This window comes from Felis catus, chromosome C2 (assembly GCF_018350175.1).
Source record: "Felis catus isolate Fca126 chromosome C2, F.catus_Fca126_mat1.0, whole genome shotgun sequence".
NCBI lineage: Eukaryota > Metazoa > Chordata > Mammalia > Carnivora > Felidae > Felis > Felis catus.
This window is the reverse complement of record NC_058376.1, coordinates 64,557,610-64,574,525: the sequence shown is the minus strand read 5'-3', so window position 1 is coordinate 64,574,525 and position 16,916 is coordinate 64,557,610. Positions and strand designations below refer to the sequence as shown.

The 16,916-nt window shown below is 38.7% G+C and overlaps 1 long non-coding RNA gene across 2 annotated transcripts in view; it reads left to right on the top strand.

Moving 5' to 3' along the window:
* Positions 1–14,304, top strand: part of LOC123379961 — a 114,939-nt gene extending 100,635 nt beyond the window's left edge. For both annotated transcript variants that reach the window (XR_006585081.1, XR_006585082.1), the window contains exons 3-4: positions 8,888–9,120; positions 13,992–14,304. This is a non-coding gene — a long non-coding RNA (uncharacterized LOC123379961). The remainder of the gene's footprint in view (positions 1–8,887; positions 9,121–13,991) is intronic.
* Positions 14,305–16,916: the final 2,612 nt, after the last annotated feature.

Below are 16,916 nucleotides of genomic sequence, written 5' to 3'. Positions count from 1 at the left end.
GTTAGTTTAGAGAAAGAAGTGGCCTTAGGTATGAGGACCACAGTGATTCTGCAAGACCATTTACATTTTTTCTTATAATGTCTTAGTCTGAGAAAGTGCCTCAAATATAATAATTCCTGTATAAGGCCTAAGACAAGAAAATTGTCCTCATTAGGCAAGAAATACTATCATTATACTAATAATAATGGAAAATATATAATTCTTATTATCCAGGCCTTGTATTTACATGCATTTTCTCATTTAATCCTCACAATATACCTCTGAGCTACATGTATACTATTATTATTCTCATTTTATTCAACTTGTCTGCATTAGTTCAGATTAGGTTTGAATGCAAATATGAGAAAACCTTAAAATAACCATTAAGTTAAAAGTGTATTTCTCTATCATGGAAATGTGCAGAGGGGTGTTTGCCCAGGGTTTGTATAGTATATTGTAGCTCTGTCTCAAGTCTTCAAAGGCTGACACTCCTACCAGTTCTCCATTCTTTTCTCCATTGGGTGTTCCCTTCAGCCATATCATCCAGGGTAAGACCCATGTTTTAGGCAGTAGGATTGAGGAAAGAATGAATAACAAATGCAGAGAGTATACTAGCTTACTTTTTGGGAAAGTTCTCAGAAATTGCTCATAGTGCACTCAAACTGGGCAGAATTAGACATATGGGACACATTAGAGAATTAGCTACAAGGAAGCCTAGGGAATGTAATCTGTATTCTGGGTGGCAATGTGCCCAATTAAAAATCCTGTTATTGTAAAAAATTAAAAAAAAAGTGAGAAGGGATCCTGGGGCACACCCAGATGTTCCTAATGTGTCATCTAAGGTCAAAACAGCTAGTAGGTCAAAACAGCTAGTAAGTGATGGGGCAGGAATGAAATCTGATCTGTCTCTTCAGAGCCCATGAGCCTCCTAAGCACCTACATCCTTCATGATGAGATGTTTAACTTGAGAAGAGAGGCCAAGATGAAGATTAGGGCACTCACAGCCTTAGCTAAATGTACTTAGTAGCCCATAAGGCTGCTTTTTTTTTTTTTGGAACAAAGGCTTTAGGTCACCCCTGCACTCAAGGGGGGGGAATTGCAAGCCCCCAGTGTTCTTATGCAGATCAGAAATGAGATTCATCATCACTTGTATCTCACTCTTGTTCTTGATCTGATTTGACTCTGGAGACCAAGTAGTGGTCATACATTTTTCATGTTCCATTATCATTTATCATTATGGTTATGTGAGTCACACAACAATTGGTCTTCTAATCATTAATAGTAAATACAATTGCACTGCTCAGTTTCACGCCAAACAAACTATATTGCACAGAGACAACATAATTTCTTATTTATATCTGGAGACTTATATTAAGTCTCACATAGGAAAAAGAAATTCAGCTTTAGCTTTATAGAATCGAAGAAGGTACTTTAGAGATCTTTGAGACTGGTGTTTAACAAAGTTATTTTTGTTAAATAAAAGTTGCATGTCTTGGTGTGGTGCTCACTTTGTCCATTCACACTTCCACTTCCCTGGTGCTTTCTTTGTTTCTCTGTTCTTTCCATTTCAGGTGATTTTTTAACCTTCCAGGGTTCAGAAAGGGTTAACCCTTCCAGGGTTAAGATTTTTTAACCTTCCAGGGCTCTGAAATAAGACTTCCACTATTTCCTACTTGTGTGATTTTGAGTAGGTCACCTGAATCTAACAGCCTCCCAATCCTCATCTATAAGAGGAACTCCTTACAGATTGTAAGAATCTGTAGTTGTAAGAATTAAACAAGAAAATAGTCCGTAAAGTGTGTGGAATGGTGTCTGGCACAAATTATCTATTTTTAATTATTATTATTTTTTCTGACTCTTTCATCCTGCTTTTATGTCCCTCCCCTATTTACCAATGAGTGGTTTTTCTAACCATTGAGTATTCTGGACACCCATGAAGGACACTCTTTCTGTCCAACAAACCAGAACACTTACTGATCAGTTTGGCCAATTGTATGTGCTGGCTGGGAATGCGTCATTCAGCTCCATCAGTCAGTCTTTCTGTATTGCGTGGGAAGAGCAAAAGCTTTGGCATCACCAGGACCTGGGTTTGATTTCTGGCTCTGTGTCTTATTAATAGTGTTATCAAGGATGTATTGTGCATTCTGAGCTTCTGTTACTTCATCTGTTTAACAAGAGTGATGATCACCCCTAATTTTCAAGGTCATAGGGAAAATTAAAGACAATGAATATGAATACTGAATACTGGTACCTACTTGGAAATATTATCAGTGCATGGTATCCTTGGAGTAGAGGCAACTAGTTGCACAAAGTGGGTTATACAAAAACACAGTCAAGTAATTTGGCCAAATTGCAATGGGTTGAGCTAGGAAAATATTCCAAATTAGAGTCATCCCAGGCTGAAGGGAATTTCTTGTTTCTCTTATAAATACTGTGAATATTCTGCTCTTATTGAAATTGTCAGGGAGGCTAACAGGAGGGAAACATTGTGTTTTCAGCTTGTTCTTGAAGCCTCCCAGACCCCTGTTTATTTGTTCCTCTTTCCTCTACTAGGCCTTTGCCATTCTTCTCTAGAGAACTGTGGAGACATTAATCCTGCCTGCAGAAATCCCTCTTTAGTCTACAGATCATAAAAAGTGAAATCATCTATGGCTGGGTACACATAGATACTAGTGTTGTAGAAAAATGAGTATTAGGCTGGGAATTAGAGTAATCGGATTTCTGTTACCAGCAAACCATGTGACCTTAGATAGGTCCGTCGGTCTTTCTGGGGCTCCATTTATTCATGTTGAAACGGAGAGGCAGAATCAATGATTTGCAAGGTCCCTTTAGCATTCAAAATTCTAAAATGATATGATTAGTTAAGTAATTCAGATTTTAACTTGCAAACAGTATTTCCTAAATCATTGAGTTTTCTTGTGCAGATGCTTATTCTATAATACCTTTTGGGTGGTCAGCACTGGGTTGCAAGGCTAATGAGACTTTTCTCTCCCTGCAGCCAAGATGTCAGATTTCATCTACATAGATAGCTTCTTTGACTATTTTTGTGGAAGTCTGGATTTTACCTTTTGGTAAATTATTACAAAACATTACAAAGAGCTTTACAGTCGAATACATCCCAAATTCTGTATGCCTCAACTCAAATTGAACTCTTGTTTTCTTTTTTCCTCATCTACCCATTCATTTGTTCATTCTCTCGCTCTTTCAAAAAAATGTATTAGATGCCTACCATATAATTGTATTCAAGGTGCTGTATGAGCACTGATAACTTCTGCCTTTGTGGGGCTTATAGACTGGTAGGGAGCAGATAAGGCATGCATTTAATTAAATGGATCTCTAGGGTCCCAGAGGCAGTATAGCCATATGGTCAATAAACCAGATTTGGAGTCAAATCAAGGGTGTGTGACCTTGGGCAAATTTCTTAACCTTTCTGAGTCAGATGTCTTTATCTGTTAAATAGAGAGGCATCATGGTACCTTCCTTGCTGGCTGTTCTGAACGTTAAATGAAATAATGTATGTAAAGGATTGGGATAGTCCCCAGAACACAGTATTATTCACTTCTTGTTATAATCTAGTAATTTATAAACTTGATAAAATATACATTTGAATTTTGTGCTGAATAAGGTGGATATATGCAAGCCACAGAGGGAGTGAGCCCTGTAGTTTCATCCCAATGAGATAATAGGTTTTTTGTTTTTTTTTTTTACCCATCTCATGTATAGTAACTTCCATTAAGTATATTAAATAGTCACTGCATCTTGCTTTGTACTTGACTAGATTTTTCATAGAAATTGACAGGTTGATTCTAAATTTAATACAGAAGTACAAAGGACTTGGAGTGGCCAGCACAACTCTGAAAATGAAGAATAAACTCGAGGAGCTAATACATCCTGATTTCAAGATTTATTTTACAGCTATAATAACAAAAACAGTATGGTATTAGCATCAAGAGAAACAAAGAGATCAATGAAAAATAATACTGAATCCAGATGTACAGCCATACAGAAATGGACAGCTTTTTTTTTTGCAGTGATTAGTTATTTTCAAAAATAAAAAATTTATACTTGAATACATTAAAAACTCTTAACCATATAACTAAAAATAAACAGTGGCCTTTTACTCATGTATAAATATCCACACATGAAACTTCCCAAACCAGTATATTCCTTCATGCAACAGCCAAGGAAAGCACACCATCCACTGAATATTCACACAAACATATATAAAACACCAGATATAATTTGCTTTTCATTAATGGTCTTTCTTGTTATGGTCTTAAATGTCCAGATCTGAGGCACTGAACTGAAAGCTTCCTGGCTATGTTACCAAAATATTTTCTTTTCATTAAAAGTTGCCAATAGAGGAAAAGCCAAAGCTACAGAGAAAACTAACAGGCATCTTCAAAATATCTGAATGTTAATCGTCCTTCTCACCTCCCTTATGACACTGTAACATTCTTTGGGACCAGGTAGTGGAGTGGAGTCAAATTATAGAGCAGTTAGGTTATAGTCAATTCATCTATGTTGGGATTTCAGTGTTTATAATTTCTTATATCCCAGTGCGCCCAGTGAGGTGTCTTTAATGTGGTATTGGACAACTTATTTTTGACAAAAGTTCACATAAAGGCAATATTACATAAAGGGAGTATTTTCAGTTGTTGATGCTGGAACAATTGGATATCCATATGCAAAAATGTTGCCTTACTTCATATCTCACAGTATATTCAACAATTAATTAAGAATGGATCACAGACTTAAGCGTAAAACCTGAAAAATGAAAGGTCTAGGACAAAAGAGGAGAACATTTTTGTGATCTTGGGTTAGGCAAAGACTTCTGAGATATGACACCAAATGCACAATCCCTAAGAGGAAAAAAAATGATAAACTTCATCAGAATGAAAAAAGTTTTGTTTTTAAAATACATTAAGAGACTTAAAAGACAAGCACAGACTGATATAAAGTATTTGCACATCATGCATCTGATTAAAGAATTGTATCCAGTTGATATTTATATATAAACTCTCAAAATGCAGTAATTTTTAAAATTAAGTTTAATAATGTACAAAGATTTAAAGATAATTTACCAAAGATGAATGGATGTCAAATAAGCACATAAAGAGATAGATTCTCAACATCCTTAGTGATTAGAGAAATTAAAACCACTGCATACTTATTAGAAAGGCTTAAATTAAAAAAAAACAAACTGAAAATAACAAAGTGTTGGCAAAGATGTGGAAGTAATGGAATTCTTACACATTGCTGGTGGTAATATAAAAACAGTGGATCTAGTTTACAAAAGCAGTTTGGTATTTTCTTAAAAAAGCTAAATGCTACCAGGCACTTGGGTGGCTCAGTCAGTTAAGCATGTGATTCTTGGTTTTGGCTCAGGTCATGATCTCAGGGTTCATGGGTTCGGGTCCTGCATAGGACTCTGTGCTGATGGCACGGAGCTTGCTTGTGATTCTCTCTCTCTGTCTCTGTCTCTCTCTGCCTTTCTCCTGCCTGCTCACTCTCTAAATAAACAAATAAATAAATAAGTTAAACATTACCAACTGTATGACATAACCATTCCACTCACAGGTATTTACTCAAGAGAAATAAAAGCATATATTCATAGAAAGACTTGTGCACAAATGTTCATGACATTATTTGTAATAGCCCCAAACTGGAAACAGTATAAATGTCCACCAACAGTTGAATGTATAAATGGATTGTAGTATACCCGTATAATAGCAATGGAAAGGAATGGACTATTGATCCATAAAGCAATATAGATGATTCTCAAAATAATTAGGCTGAAAGAAAGGAGCCAAACAAAAAAAGGGCACAGACTATTGCTGGAAGCCGAGCTATCCCAGCCTGAGTGGCAGGGCCCGGGCTGTGGACAGATTGGTGACTGCGTCCCACCGACAGTGAAGCTTCTTGTACTCCCGCTTTTAGGTAATTTGGCCTTATTAAATTGGGTATTGTCTGTTGGGGAATTGCCCTCGGCAGGCCCCCTGGGAAAAGAACCATTAGGGAAGAAAATAAGGTTCCGCAAGAAATTGTGCAGCCTGGCCTTACATTTAGCCCTTGCCATCCTCTATGGAGACTCCTCTACTTACAGGAAGGATAGCCTCATACATTTGCCAGCAAAGAGGGCCTGTAAAGGAGAGACATATGGATTTGCAAGCCCCACTCCGGCAACTAAGGAGTGTATCTCTGGGCACAGGTGACCTCAACCCCTAGGCCCACCTGGCCCCCCGGAGGCATTCCAGATGATGACTGAACCTAGTCGGTTAAGTTACAGAATGGTTCATTGGTTCCTAGGTGCATTCTCTCCCTGAGAATGTAGGAAGCATGGGTTTCTAAGGCTTTTTCAGCCCCTTGCTGGCACCTCTGACTGAGGCAAACACATTGTTCTTCTGGCCTCATGTGGTTAGGAGGTCATGTCCCTGTAACTGTTCCACTTGGGGTGTTCAGAAATGGAGGGCCTTTCACGAGAACAGCAAAGCAAATGCTTTAAAGATTATAGACAAATGCAGATGCATAATGGAATAATGTAAGAAATTATAATCAAAGGTATGCGGGAAAGTTAGGGGAAAATCACCATATTATTTCTTAAAGGTTGTTTATACATAGGAACATTTTCAAAATTAGGTAATGTTAGAAAAACATAGATGACGTATGCTACAAGGAAATCACTAGCATATATAATGCCACATTTACTGCAATAAATCAGCCAGTTCAACACACTGCTCTTGTCTGTGTCCATTTTTATTTTAATTTTAGTTTTTTATTTTCTAGTTTTTTATTTTAGTTTTGTTTTACTTTCACCAACACCGTTCTTCCTTCAGGTACCCCTGGTTGCTGGAGCTGATCTTCGGCAGACTATATGGCTCGATTTGCATGACATTCTAAAAAAAGTGCAAGCAAAACTATAATAACCAAAAGCAGTCCAGTGTTTTCTTGGGCCTAGAATGGTGATGAGAGGGGGCAGGGAAAGAGCAGTTCCAAAAGGGTGCCAGGAGACTTGGGGAGGTGATGGATATGCTTATCTTAAGTGTGGCGATATGTATATGTCAAAACTTAACAAATCGAATACTTTCAATATGTGCAGTATATTGTATATCCACTGTACCTCCATAAGGTTGTTTTAAAAAGCTTCTATTTCTAATTTGGTTGGTTTTCATCATAAATGGATACTAAAAGTTACCAAATACTTTTGCTACATTTTTTGAGATGATCATATGCCTTCTCACCTTTGTTTTGTTTATATGGTGAATGATAAAGAAATGCCCCCCGTTTTTGGATTATTTTTTATTATTAATCTGTTAATAAGGTGATACATGCATTTTTAGTGACAGCTTCTTTAGTGGTGTCCTGCAGATTGTAACATGTTTTTTTCAATTTGACAATGTCTAATGTAAGTTAGGACTTTTACCTTTTCCTGCAAAATGAAAGAACTTAAAAAGCTTTTAATGCCTTTGCTCTCCCTCCCAACTTGTGTATTATAGCTTATGCTAGCTATTTCAGATCTCCATACTGAAATGTCTAGGAGAGAGGTGATTTGAAACTGAAGGCCTGGTAAGGCCAGGTCTATTTATGATTTACCCCTTACTCCTAGTGCCTAACCTCACGTTACCAACCCAAAGCCTGGTGGTTTTATTGAGCTTCTCATAGAAGGTGCTGAACTCCCAAGTGCTGTGCCCTTGATGGCTTCTGAGCTGTGTAGCTACTTCTTTCAGCATTGGTACATACAGTGGTCCTAAGTACCCACTTTGTCGTTGTCCATTTCCATTTGCTTCTTGATTGTGGCTTTGTAATTTTTCATTGTTTTGTTAACTCTTGATAGTGTCAAAGAGATCGTTTTTAATATTTTGTCCAGATTTTTTTAAATCGCCATTTCTCTTGGGGTGTTTCATCTCAATAACTTAGACCATTTTTACCAGAAACAGAAGTTTTTATTTTACTCTGTATTTTTTTTCTTAGACATCTGAATCTCAGTTTCTCAAACTTTCCCCCTGCAGAAGTCTTTAGTTCCTAGAAGTATATTTTAAGATAGATTATGGGAAATGCAAGGAGCTATATATGGCAGACCTTCTTGGTTTTCTACCCAACGGATATCTTCCCTTCCTTATAAATAAAACCTTAATCTTATTCTTGCAGTAATGTACTCAACCCCAGGGGATGAGATTCTGATTGGTTTAAGGCAAATGGAACTGTTTCCTGTGATAGATAAGTCAGATTTGGTCAATGGGATAAAAGAGGAAGTCTTCTGGGAAATTGGTATTATCCCCACCCAACCACCACTACTGAAAGATCCACATCCTTTATGTTCCAACCCACTTCCTTATTTTTGAGATACTTTTTTTGTGAGAATAGGACACAAGAGTTGTTTCATCTAATTTGTGATAATGAGAGAAACTGCCAACGCATGAACAGTTATATAGAGCAGAAAATCAGAATTAAACTGAGGTTTTATTTGTTGACCTTGTTAAACTTCTGCACCAACTTTTGAAGTCTCCTAATCCTGGATTTCTTATCATTTCAGATAATGGATCCTTATTATCAGTTTTATTCAGGAATCGTTATTTGCTACAAAATATATCCCAAAGGATATATACACTTCCCTGATTTGCATCTTAATGTTTCCAAGGTGTGCATATCACCTCTTGGGGCTAATCACCCACATTCTATGCAGACATTTTAAGGCACAGCTCTGACGGCTTCTCTTCTCAAGAAACAAGTACACCTTTGTTCCTTCAGTACTTACTGAACTTTCTTTTCTCTTCTGTCCATTCCATTTCTGTCTTCAATGCTAAAACTGTCAACTTAGTTCTCCCCAGGGTTGAGACCCATTACGCTTCTGTCAAATCCTGGGCAATGTCTTCTTTCTACGTCAAGGAGCTTTTATTTTTCCCTCCAGGTGAATATACCCTCTCTCCTAAAATATTTCAAAGAGGCATCCAATCTTTTGCCTGAAATTCAGCCTCACTTTGGTGACTAGCCAGCCTGACCTCCTCCAACGTTAAGGCCTGAACAAGGACAGGATTCTGCACACAGAAACATTCTTCTCAAAGTTATTGCTGCTTCCCTCCTGTGAGAAACACTGAAGAGTTGCATATAAATGAATCAAATTGCATGACAAGGTAAAATTAGGTATGTGAATTCTTTTGTTTGTACATACTAAGTGGGGCTTTGCTTTTGCTTAGAAATGCTTGCCTAAAAGCAAGCAGGAGCCAAGCAAAGTTGCCTTCTAATCTTGTTTTTGCCTAGGGGGATATTGCCTGGAAGTGAGAGACTGGGCTGGAATGAGCACAGCTGTAGTGTTGGGATTCTTTCCCTTTCAGCCCATTTAGAGCAAGCAACCCCTGTGTTCTTTTCAAAGTAAGCTTTGTGCCCTGATTGTTAAGCAGTGTAAGGGGACTCCTCAGTTGACCCCTTGAAGTGGCCTGGGGGAGAATTCAAGATGTGGACAGCAACTGCTGGCACCAGCCCAGATACATGAGGGACAATTTAGTTCAATATGTTTAGGGAATGTTCCTCAAATTATCTTGTTAAAAATCTGTCATTCCCCCTTCCGGGCTGACAGTTGTAAAGAGTTTAATGAATATGCATTTTGATAGGCAGACAGCCTCTTCTTCATTTACTGCATTTGTCCTTCATCAGATGAAGTCTGGACAAAGAACCCTTGTCATCATTCTGTGTCTATTTGGCCAGAGAAGCAATCTGAATTAATGTTCCAGCTGACCCATCTGTAGAGGCCACGCGAGGCTGGACTCTAGAGGGGAGGGGAGGGTGCTGGCTATTAAGCAACTGCACTTTCCTGCTTTGCTACTGGGCCGGGGCTGGGCCTCAGGGCTGGCTTTAGGCAACTTTGTTAAGTAGGCTTATTATAATTAACACATGACTAAGTGTCTACTTAACATTCTCAAGCTGAACTCCAACTCTGGATCTGTCCCCAAACTTGCCTCTTTCTTCAAGTTCCCATTGCAGTCAGTGGCAACAACTCCTTTCTTCCTGTAGCTCAAGCCAAAAACTTTGCTACAGTCCTTGACTCCATTGTTTCACAGACCACCTCCAAGCCACCAGCAGGCCCTGTTGGCTTGGTTTTCAAAGTTTATCCGGAATTTAGCTGCCATCACTCTCGTCTCAGCAATCATCACTGCCTTGGTTATCTTAAAGGCACCCTGAATCATCATCCTGCTTCCATTCCAGACTATGCTCACAGCAGCAGATTTATCTCTAAAACTTCAAGTCAGTACAGATTATTCCTCCGTCCAATCCTCCAGCTAACTGGCCAGTTCTCTCCCCCTCATTCACCCTGCTTCATCTTCCTTGCCTGCTTTCAGCTTCTCAAACACTCCAGGAGTGCTGTTATCCCAGCATGCGTTTCTTTTGCCTGGAATGCTCTTCTCCTAGATATTAGCACTTCCTTCAGATCTTTTCTCTAGGTCACCTTCTGTATTGTTGAGACTTGTTTATATAGCAGTATTGTTTGCCTAGCAATAGATGCCTTCCCTAACCCCGTAAGTAAAATTTTACCTCCCTCAGTGTCTCCAGTTTCCTGCCTTATTTTTGCCCACAGCACATATTATCACCTGGCAAACTGTCTTTTACTTTTTTGTTTTTTGACGCCTTCTTCTAGTAGAATATATGGTGGTGGGGGTGGGATGTTTAATCTGTTTTATTTGCTGTTCTAGACGCATCACCAGCATCTACAGCAGCATGTGGTATGTAAATAAGAGGTGTTCCATCATTCTCAAGTGGAGGCCAGCCCCCTGTTTTATAAATAAAGTTTTGCTGGAATATAGTCACATCCATTCTTTTACATATTTTTCTGGCTTGTTTTGAGCTATAATGGTAGAAACTATATCGTCTATAAGCCTAAAACATTAATTAACCTGTTTAGAAAATATTTGCCAAATCCTGTTCTCAAATATTTTACAGTGTAGTTGGGGAAATAGGACTAGTAGCCTTTGGAAGGTAGCTCTCCATGAGTCTCTCATGTTTCTATCTTTTGAGTAGACACTGATTGCCTTTTTGTCAGCTATGTCTTTTCGAGGAAGTTTGTAGAGCAAGCAGCCTTGGAAGATATAGACAGTGTCTTCCTCTAGAGGGAAGGGCAGGTGTGCATACTATTATAAAAGATTCAATTTTCCCAAGCACAGGGTTTCTTTCCTGTAATGTAACCCAGAGTGTATTCTAGTGTTACATGACCTTCTGCATCATCCAATAGGAATTGGGGATCAGGGAACCAGAACAAGAAAAGTGGATATTCTGGCTGCTGCTTTTACTTTTGAGTAATAAAATACTTTAACTAGGCATCTTGTGTCTTCTGCCAATATCAATGGAACTATGGGACACTAACTGACTAGCTTGCAAGTAGGGTAAAATCTTTGACTCTTCACAATTCTTGACAGTATCTAAAAAATTTACTGAGAATGCAAAGGGGTAGATGCTGAACCCTCAGAGTTGACTGGGAGAGACTTGGTAAAGGAGGTTTTATGGGTGACAAAGGAATGCAAAAAATATAATGAGTTAAAAGAAAATGGGAAAGTTGATGGAACATATTCCCGGAGGATGTGGGAAGAAAAGGGCCAAAGAATATGTATAGAGGAATAGCCCCAGATAAGAGAGAGGGCCATACATTTGACCCTCTGAGGTAGATTTGAAGGGCAAAGGATGGGTGGACTAGATATTGAGGGCAAGTAAGATTTAAGTGAACAGGCTGGAAGGGAAAGGATAGTTCAGGTAAAGGAGTAAGGAAGATGGGGACAGGGAGGGTTTCAGGTTCTTTGGAGCTTTGAGTGACATGCAAAGAGCATGGAGTTTATTGTATAGGCCTTAGAGAATAGTTGGGAGACTTACAAATAGGAATGAAGCAAAATAGTATTATACGAAGGTTAGTTTTACCAATGTGCAGAATATTTTGTCATGGGGAGAGTCTAGAATAGAGAAATTAGTTAGGAGACATTTAAAAATTTTATAGTGTATCACTATTTCTGACAGATTAAAATCATCAAGAGCAAAAAAAAAAAAAAAGAAAGAAACAAAAAACAACCAACCTTTTGTATCTACAGTCCATCTTAAGAAGTAAAACATAAATACAGTTGAACCCCTCCATGTACCCCTCTCTAGGTGCATTCCCCTTCTCACCCTATTCCTCATCCCCTGTGGAGTAACCATGATAGTAATTATTAATTCCATGTTTTTAAAACATACTTTTACTAAATTATTTTATTAAATGATGATATTATTTACATTATTTGAAATATTTATCAAAAAGATATCATGCTGGGGGCACCTGGGTGGCTCAGTCGGTTAAGCGTCCGACTTCAGCTCAGGTCACGATCTCGCGGTCCGTGAGTTTGAGCCCCGCATCGGGCTCTGGGCTGATGGCTCAGAGCCTGGAGCCTGCTTCCGATTCTGTGTCTCCCTCTCTCTCTGCCCCTCCTCCATTCATGCTCTGTCTCTCTCTGTCTCAAAAATAAGTAAAACGTTAAAAAAAATTAAAAAAATAAAAAGATATCATGCTGAATATATTCTTGTGACGTTGCTATTTTACTCTGTATTTGGTTGTGAAAATCACCCATGTCGATATGTGTAGCTTTAGTTTATTTATTTCGCTGTCGTATGCTATGTTACCGTATGGCTATACCAGAACTGATCCGTTCTTATGTCAGTGCGCATGCGCATGGCTTTCCGGTTTTTGTTATTCTAATCAATACTGAAGTGAAAATTTTTGAAATCTCTCTGTGAATGTGAGAATTCTTAAAGGCATTACACTTAAGAATGAAATTTCTGGTTATGAGATATGACATCAAGAAACGTATAGAAATAGTCTAGGTGAGAAGTTATCTCAATCAGACTAGATTTAGGTAATGGGAAAGGACAACATATTAATAAAGGTTATTGGGTAGCACTTGAGGACTCACAAGATATGGGGGAAGTAAAAAAATAAGATTTAAGAATGCCACTGAGGTTATATAGCACGGGATGGATTAGGAAAACAATGCTACTTCAGGCAGAAATAGGAATGTAGCAAAGAGTGCTTACCTGAATGAGTAAGTTTAAGGTATGTCTAGTGAGGTGGTGATGGGAATTTTATGGTGGTGCAATGTAGACCATGCAGATTTCCAGCAGTTGATTAAAAATTTTTAACTTTTTAAAAAATGTTTATTTATTTTTGAGAGAAAGTGAGTGGGGGAGGGGCAGAGAGAGAGAATCCCAAATAGGAGCACACTGTAGGTGCAGAATCCCATGTGGGGCTGGAACCCATGAACCACAAACTGTGATATCATGACCTGCCTGAAGTCAGACGCTTAACCAACTGAGGCACCCAGGTGCCCCTAAAAATGTTAAATTGAATATTTAGACAAACAAATAATATCAGAGATGTAATGTGTATGCTGTTTTTACAGATGTTACAATTAAAACCACAGGAAAAGAGGGACCCTATTAAGGAAAGGTGAGAGCCAACAAAACAATGCTGGGATAGTGCTATGGCGCTGTGACAGATTATATTACTGCTCACAATTCATGTCTACTTCCTTGTATGCGGATCCTCACCCACTGACATGTGACCTTTTGTGCCTCCTCTGGGAGTGTATTCCAGCCTCATTAACTTTGGGTTTGGCCATGTGATGTGCTTTGGCTAATGGTATGTGAGCACGTGTAAAGAATGTCATGTCTAAGCAGAAGCATGAGAGCTATTCCTTTGGCCTAGGTCACAGAGCTGCAACGTACATGCAGTCTGTACATGACATGAGAAAGAGCAAAATATTTATTATTGTAAGTTACAGGGATTTGGAGATCTTGGTGGGAGATCATTACTTCACCCAAACTGACTAATTCAAGTTATTAGCACAGAAGCAAATTTGCAAGGAGTTAAGGATTGAGTGTTGGTGAGAAAAATTAACATTGATTTTGGTCTAATTTCTTGAGAATTCTAGTGGTAAAACAAAGGAGAGAGATGTGGTAGAAACATCAAATACTCATCCATATCCAATTATCTCTCCCTTAACCAGAGTCCTTGAAGTTAGCCATGACCATAGAAGTTGCCTCAGCAAGTAAAATGTCTGCAAAAGTGACATGTATCAGTTTTGAGGCAGAAGCATTCAAGGAGCTGGTATGCGGTTCTCCATCCTTTTGTGTCCGACTGGTGCTGGCCACAGAATATGCATGCACTACAATTGCTGTGTACCGTACAATTACACTATGCTGGAATATTATTTATTTGGGACATTGAGTTGTCAACATGGAAGATATTTGTTCTGGAGGGTCACCCTGCTTTGTAGTGCACTTATTATGAACAATAAATAGGCCTTTGTTGTTTGCTGAGATGTTGGTCTTGTTTTCTCTTGCAGCATAGCATACCTGGACTAGATGACTTGGACTAGATGCTGAGGCAGCAACAAGGTCAAAGAAAGGTATTTTTAGACTAGATGAAACTAAGATTGTTTGAGGATAGAGATGAAAATACCTAAAGAAAGGGAAGAGAGGGCAGATCGGATAAACTGATGGAGTAAGTCAGCAGAAGAAATGAGAGAGGATCACAAAGGAGACAAGGAGGAAGGGATGAGCTCATCTCTTTCTCAGGGTTATGAGTGGATTCTCATAGTGTTAACAGTCTGTTTATTTTGATGGGGGTTCTATTTCTTCTTAAAGATCTGGGAGAAGCTAATGGAAATTTCATTACTGAGAACTTTTTTACCTGAATATTACATGATTCTCATTCGGGTAAAGGAGAATTATTTATTGCTCATGGAACACATCACAGAAAAGGTGGCATCAGCCTCAAGAACAACTGGATCCATGGGCTATGATGCTGTCAGAATTCCCTCTTTCTTTGCTCAGTTTCTCTCACATGTTGGCCTCATCTTTTCTAAATATAGACAAGTTTTTCTCCATACGGCAAGGAATATGGCCACTTTCATCCTTGAACTCCCTTCCCAGAAGCTCTGTCATCACAGAGGAAAGATATTATTTCTGCTTCTTCAAGCCAGAAATATTGTGGAGCAGGTCTAGGCATGGGTCATGTGTCTATCCTAAGCCAATCTCAGTGGCCAGACAGTTGAATGATATTGTGACTCACCTTGGTTCATGTGCCCATTTCTGTGGTCAAAAGCACAGAATCTCTTACCAGAAGAGGTAGAGTAGGTTCTATACAGAGAAATAAAATGATTGCTGCAGGAGTATTAAAGAAATCAGTGTAGTAAAATCTTTCTCTATCTACATTGGGGGATGCAGCTTGATTGTTGAATCAATGTCCTCAATTGCACAGCAAGTCCAAAATCCTCAATTTTGAATTATTTAATTCAAATATCCTATAATCAGAAACAGAGATTTTAGGAAAGAAAACTGCAAAAACTTATTTGTTCAACAATGAAAGGAAATGATAGGAGTGATAGGAAAGAGTGGCCACTGAAGTTCTTAATAGTAGAGCTGTCGTCTTTTATTAGCTAGAGTAAGGTATTTCCTAATGTCAGAAGCATTGGCAAGGACTTGGTCCAAAATTTGTCCTCAGGCAGAATCCTTCTGAGTCTTTGTAGAATCATCCTGTTGAGAAAGACACTGTATACTCCTTAAAATAACAAATTTCCTGGAAAGGAGAGATAGGACATAATATTTATTGGATACCTACTACAGAAAACATTGATGTATTACTATTACTGCTGGGAGATGAGAAGTAAGTATGTTCATTTCATGTGATGAATCCAAAGATGAGGAGGTTCCCTAACTTGCCCAAGTTTAAATAACTAGGGAGCCTCTAAACCAAGACTAAAAGCCATGTCTGTATGAATATAAAATTCTGACCAGCCTGTTTCCAGTTGTTAACATTTTATCATGAACTAGTCCATCAGATATTTGAAAGGGATTATATGCACTTCTTGGGGAATAACTCAGGAAGGTAAACAAATACCAAGACTTCCCCAAAGTTGTTTACCTTCCCTTGGAGCAGCTGAGACACTGTAAATGTGGAATTTTAAATGGTAAGTGTTGCTGGGGAAAGGCACTACTGGGGGGAGTTGGTGTAGATGTAATTGGACTTTAGTGTGCTAATGCTTGCACAGATCTGAACTAAGTGGTATCCAGGTGGGCTGCCGGTGCTGGCTGGGTTATTGAGAAGGAACAGTGGGAGTCTGAGAAATCCTAGGGCTACTTGGAGAAAAGTGAACCTCTGAGAGGTAAATTAAGATGGGAGGACCTTGTTAGCTAGTCTCATGGAGAGGACTTAGCAAAAGGACCAACAGGAGGGATATCATCATGAAGGTTAAGAGAAACTCAGAGATTAGAGGCTGAACTTAGTAATGCTATGTAGGAACAAGGAAAAATCTATTCAAAATCTATTTGAGTAGATTCTCAGAAGCACCAGCTGAGTAAAGGAATTTAGGAACCTGTAAATAATTTTGATCTTGAGCAGAAAGCATAGATCTGGGAGCTCAGAGAGGAAGGATCATTGTTTTCCTTGATTCAAAAGGGAGCTAAAGGAAACAGCTTGACTTTGAGCACAAAGGCTTTAGGAAGTGTGGTGTCCTTGAGTAGGGGCTTTCTGCCTCGAAGAAAATGATGTGGAATAGAGAGCCTGGTTCATGTTTAAATGAATGCCAAGATAAATTAGAAACACAAGACTATCTACCTGAGACATATAATCTCAGTGTAGTTAATGCAGAGATTCTAACTCAATGCATAAACACAATTTATGCACCTGAGCTGATTATACAGTGGAACACTGCTAGAGAGAAAAGAAGCTGTGAATCTCACGGCATTGTCTTCAATCTACACACCATGACTTCAGCATTTCCCTTATCCAAAATGCTAATAGAGCCATGCTGAGGGAGACTTCAGTTGACTTTGTCATATAACAACAAATATAGGGAGGGCAGGGAAGAGAGGGAGAGGTTTGTCTAGATCTAAGTTATTTCCATGGGATAGAATGCAAGCTTACCTGA